This window comes from Anolis sagrei, chromosome 1 (assembly GCF_037176765.1).
Source record: "Anolis sagrei isolate rAnoSag1 chromosome 1, rAnoSag1.mat, whole genome shotgun sequence".
Lineage (NCBI taxonomy): Eukaryota > Metazoa > Chordata > Lepidosauria > Squamata > Dactyloidae > Anolis > Anolis sagrei.
Genome location: NC_090021.1, coordinates 212,634,028 through 212,640,027, shown reverse-complemented (window position 1 = coordinate 212,640,027; position 6,000 = coordinate 212,634,028). Strand labels below are relative to the sequence as shown.

General features: G+C 39.6%; 1 protein-coding gene across 4 annotated transcripts in view; it reads left to right on the top strand.

Annotated features, from left to right (window-relative positions):
• The first annotated feature begins 1,197 nt into the window (after positions 1-1,197).
• Positions 1,198-6,000, top strand: part of LOC132775333 (carnosine N-methyltransferase 2-like) — a 28,888-nt gene continuing 24,085 nt past the window's right edge. The window contains exons 1-2 of one of the 4 annotated variants that reach the window (XM_067472928.1): positions 1,198-1,384; positions 3,812-3,951. The gene's annotated coding sequence lies outside the window, so the exon portion shown is untranslated. Of the gene's footprint in view, positions 1,503-3,811; positions 3,952-6,000 lie in introns of all 4 variants that reach the window. The other 3 variants (XM_060776094.2, XM_060776114.2, XM_060776100.2) reach the window with 3 other exon arrangements.

Below are 6,000 nucleotides of genomic sequence, written 5' to 3'. Positions count from 1 at the left end.
TGCCTTTCCCCCTTCACTTGAGTCCCAGCTCTAGCATATTTTATTTCTTTTTCTGTGGTTCCACATGTATTGCTTTCTTTCCCACTTTATTGACTTACTAAGGCAGTACCGGGAATCATGTGTCTGCATATAGTATTGGACTGGAACTCCAGAAAGTCCAGCTAGTTGAGTCCTTGGGAGCAATTTCAGGTGTTCAACAGTTTCTGGAGAGCCAGATGATTTCCACTTATGAACTAAGGAGCAACACCATATTTAACAACTCAACACCCATCACATAGTATCCTTCTCAAATCCAGCAGTGTTCTTGGATGTTCAGGTAGCTGCTGTCACTGCCAAGAGTAACTTTTTCACAGTTTCTACAAGGTTTGGCCACATTGGTTCGAGACTTGATCCTTTTCCAATTATACTTTATCTGGCGCTGCCTGTTAGAAATGTCTAGAAGCTGCATTTAGTACAAAATGTAGTAGGAGACTGGATGCACTCTAACTGTCTGGATTCATCATGGATAGTCCTGATAAATGCTCTGTCCTCTCACTTTTTCAGTTGTTATTTAATATCACATTAACTGCCATGGCCCAATGCTATAGATTTCTAGGATTTGTAGTTTTGTAAAACATTTGCAGCTAACTAGAAATCCCAGGATTCCATAGGATATAGCTATGGTTGTTCAATTGCTGTAGACCTACTATAATTCTGCAGCTTGGATGGTCTCTAATAAAATGAAGCCAAGTTACACTTTTGGACCATTTGGTAACACTATCTGGCAATTAATTCAACTTCTCCTGGAGCTAAGATGCTTTTCATTTATCCCTGGCTGGAGCTACACTGCTATATAATAGATTTTGGGACTGCATTAGATGGTAAGTGTAGACCCATACAGTGCAGTTCAACTGCATTGTATGGGTCTTCACTGACCATATAATGCAATTACAAGCTGCATTATATGACAGTGTAGATCCAGCCCATGCCTCATGCGCCTGATCCTGTTCCTATGTTAGAACACAGGTTTCCTCAAAGGAACCACATATAAGGTGCTTTGTGTGCAAATATAAGTAGCAAATCCATCACAATGGACTTGATGACATGAAAACAGCAACTTTGGTAGAAGCAGCTTTGTGCTTGAGTCCAATAAACAGTCAGCTGTTGTTATAAACAGGATAAAACTGTCATGAATATGACTCATGCATCATTGCTCTCTTTGTAGGCAGGGAGGGAATGCAACAAGTGATTCAATAACTGAGCTCATTAAAGAGACAGTTCACCTCCCACAGGAGGCCAAACAGATTTGCTTGTGTTGTGCTCTCCATTTGCACAGAAAGTGGCATTTCAGACCTTCCTTATACCTCTCTAAAACTCATAGCACCTGGAACTGGACATCACTCAGGTAAATCTGCTAGATTCTGCCTCATTGTCTGCCACTTTCTTTTACCTGAGCAGACCAAGTGGACCACTTAGGTATCCACCTGATGGAAAATGGAATGCGAGAACTTAAAATAAAGGAGGTAAGCTACTTACCAAATGTATTCACCTGTACCCACAAATGTCCTCTTGTTTCTCCTGTTGGTTATAGTAGAGTTCAATTTAAGCAAATGTTGATGGGTATTTATTTTTATCCTGCATTAGAAAAAAAAGGGATACTGCTTTGTAAGATCTCAGTACAGCATGAGTCAATATGCCATTGCAGCCATAAGTTACTTACAGCCTCGTTTTCATGTTTGAGCTTTACAAATTCTGATTTGCAGCTGGAAAATGATCTTGATGAAGTGCTCCTCTAAATTTTCTTTAAGATCTATTCAGATAACATGGATTGAAAGGTAAAGGCTCAGCTGTATCTTTTGGATTAATTTAAATCTGAAAAGTTACCAGTGCTCTCTGTTTTTCTTTGACTTGTATAGAGCCTCCATAATCTGAAGTCAAAACAGGCCAGATTTCCTTTAAGTGGTCTTTTTATATTCACATTCTCTATTCCATATTCAGATTTTTTCTGCTCTCATAGTCTTAATTATATAATTCCATTTAATTTCAAAACATTGATATATTTAAATAGAAGCAATGGCTTTCAGGAATGGCATGTTTCAAAAGATGCAAGGTGCAATCCTATAAATATCTCACTAGAAGTAAGTTTAACTGATTTTTTTAAAAAGGAAGGATCAGGATTGCTCTTTTACAATTTCATCTTCTATCACATAGCCCAATTAAAATATATTGGTGCCTTGGCTTTTAGGTCTGTTCCTGGGGGTTTTGGTGGCACTGATTCAGAAAATTGCATTGGATAGACAGCACCAGCTGTATATGGTTCTCATGATTTTCTGGGGGTGAGCAGATGAAGACTGGTATACAGCATATGTTTGGTATCTCAAAAACTAGAGCCGATAGGAGAATACTTGTGCCATTCTTTTGAATCAACAGGTCAAATATACACCAAAAAAAGATTTGACATTTGAGGCACAAAAATGTCTGTCGGGCAGTGTTATGTACATATTTATACAGATGCACCTACCTCAACAGCCTACCTGATAAATTCTAAATTGTGAATTTTATCAGCATTTCATCACTGGATTTTAACTTGTATTTTAACTCTGTATATCCTGTTGTGTGTCTTTTAATGGTGTTTTATCTCTTATTTAATAATGTTGTATCCTGTCTCGAGACACAGGAAAAGGCAGGTAGCAAATTTATTTTGTTGTTGTTGTTGTTGTTACAATATATCTTATTTAAACAAGAGTGCAAACCTCAACAGACCTTCCTAAAAGTAAATATGAATATTTGAAGACACAGGGTTTGCTTCTGATTAATTGTGGATAAGATTGCACATGAGCACTGTCTAAAACCTACTTTAAGAAAAGCTTGACCTGACAGTGATCAAATGTATCTGCTTTCCGAATGTTGGCAACTCATCTTTATACTTTCAAGGGTTGTCCTCATCACACAGGGTCACTGGTGCACTCCAGAGAGCACAGGAAACATTCCACCACTTCCACGCTGCCAGTTGTCCTTACATGCCCTCTGTCAGGTCTTCCCAGTTGAAACCTTCTCCCCAGGTTGGCTCCTCTCAGTGACGGCTGTCCTCATATCAGAGGAATGACAGTTTGACTCCTTCCTTACCACCTTCCATTCAGAAAAGCTGCTGATACTTTTTACTGCCTTCTGCTGACATAAGGTTCCTAAGGACATGTCATTTTCAAAAGAGATCTCAGAAGGCCCTCATTGTATCATTCTTTTTGGCTTCCATGTTAGTACTTACAGTTTTTAATTGCTAAAGGGTGATGATTTGAATTTAAAGGACACACACACAACTGAGATAGATTTGCATCTATAGTTGTGGATCTAGGTCTTTAAAAAGTTACTTTTAAAAAAGTAATATACTACAATCTATTTAGCTACTAACTATGCCAGTTGGGGATTCTGGAAATTGTTATCAGATTTATTCAACAGGACTGACCATTGGATTAAGGGAGCGACTTCTCACAAATTCCAGTTTACTTAGGATAATGTTGTGCTATTTTTTATGAAAGTGTGGTGTTATTTTATTCATCTTGGGAATACAATCCAGAGCCAGACTGACTTCAGATGTAGAAAATCTGCTTTGCTTCCTATAGAAACATGAGTTCTTCCAAAAGGAACAAGTGATGGCAAGGGAGATTTAGAATTAAAGAACACAACGATTCTGAACACATGTTCATTTTAAGATTTTATTTTCCATTCCATAGCAGGAATTCACATGAATTTTGTTCTCTTTCTTGCTCAGTTGTTCAGAGTAACAAAGCCTAGTTAACATAACTTCAGTATTTCCCAACATGTTGGCTTTCAGATATATTGAGATGTTCTAAGACTCATCTTTATCCCAAACTTCTGCTCAGCTGTGGATGTCTCTCTAGCGTCATTCTGTTCATGTGAAGTATCTTCCCACATTCTGAACTGGTGTAGTGACTTGTCTTCCTCTTATATTGGGTGAGTGCCAAGAGAAAATGAAAAGAATGGGAAAACAGCATAGGACAAAAAAAAAAAATAACCAACAGAGGGGCAAGAAAATGAGCAAGTGAAATTCAATCTTTTCCTCATGCAGCAGTCCCTTTACCATGGATTGTCTTACTGTTTATTGACTATGCACCCCTTCCAGTAAAATCCCAGGCACCTTCCCATTCAAACTTAAGGGTAAAATCTTACTGTCTTGCTTAGGGTGTGGAAAGGACTGTGGCTTGATATTACTGTATCATCTTTCATCTTCAGAATTGTACCGATTGTTGCTGCACATTTGGCCAGCAGAGGGAACAGCAGACCTCGTTCTTAAAAATATAAAATAATAAAGGAAAGAGAGAAGCCTCAATGAAAGAAAATGACAGATACATCCATTATTGTGAACGTTTTCAGTGATCAAAAAAGAGGTGGCTTCACATATCTGTTCTGTACATTGTGGATTGAGCTTTTGTGTCTCCCACTCACAGGAAATCCTTTTTTAATAGTGTGTTGAAAATAGATTTATTAGTCAACCCTCATAGCATCACAGTCTACGAACCCACACGTTCACTCCGGTCATCAGGAGAGGCCCTGCTCGTGATCCCACCCGCGTCGCAGGCGTGTTTGGTGGGGACGCGGGACAGGGCCTTCTCTGTTGTGGCCCCCCGCCTCTGGAATGCCCTCCCGAAAGATCTCAGACAGGCCCCTACTTTGGCGGTTTTCAGAAAGAACCTGAAAACCTGGCTGTTCCAACGTGCCTTCTCAGATTAGGAACCCCACTACCAAAGCCCAGAAGCACTTTAGTAGAGTCAAGATCACCCTCACCACACACTGCACTTATATTTTAATCTCATATCCCTCCGACACTTCAGCACTTTTTAATCCTGTACCCTACTCCGGCCGGCTCAGTTTTTAATAATGTCCTGTTGTATTGCTATTGCTATTGTTTTCTACTTTAACTGTTTTATTTGCTATGTATTGTATTGTTGTATTGTGTTGGGCTCCGGCCTGTTGTAAGCCGCATCGAATCCCTTGGGAGATGCTAGCGAGGTACAAATAAAGTAATAATAATAATAATAATAATAATAATAATAATAATAATTTTGAGAGGTATGGGTTATTTGCCAAAGCTTCTGACATGTGATTCAGCAGATGTAAAAATTTCATGCTAGTAAACATTAGGAAAGTATGCAAAAAAGTTTTTTGGTACCACAGTACCTTCATTTTATCTTTTTTTTTTGTCATGTCAGGAGTGACTTGAGAAACTGCAAGTCGCTTCTGGTGTGAGAGAATTGGCCATCTGCAAGGACGTTGCCCAGGGGACGCCTGGATGTTTTTGATGTGTTACCATCCTTGTGGGAGGCTTCTCTCATGTCCCCGCATGAGGGGTGGAGTTGATAGAGAGAGCTCATCTGCGCTCTCCTCGGATTCAAACCTGTGACCTGTCAGTCTTCAGTCCTGCCGGAACAGGGGTTTAACCCACTGCGCCACCGGGGGCTCCTCAGTACCTTTATAGTACCATGTGAATCACACATGGAATAGCATCTACAGTTCTGGTTGCTGCAACTTAAAAATATTATTCCATAGTTGATTGGATGATGGAGGAGACAGAAAACAGTAATCAAACAAATTGGAGAGGATCTTCATGGAAGAAAAGATTGCAATGTTTTGAGGCCATTTATAAAAGTGAGGGTGTAAAGATGGTACATGGCAGACATTTATACAATTTTGCATGCTGGAGAGGAAGTGTATAGGGAGTTTTCCTTGCTAATATTGAAACGCAGGATCAACCACGAAACAGAATGGCTGGCAATTTGCAGCAGACAGAAGGCAGTACCATATTTACTCAAATCTAATGCTCAATTCTTTGGCAACATTACAAAGCCAAAACTAAGGTTCCCATTAGATTCGATGTCACATTAGAATTGCACACATAAACCTCTCTGCACTCTTTTGTCAAGCCTAGGCTGGTGAACTTGCCATCCTCAGCCTGATGAAGGGCATGCCTTCCCAGCTGGCTTCATTAACAAGGCCTTCAAACAC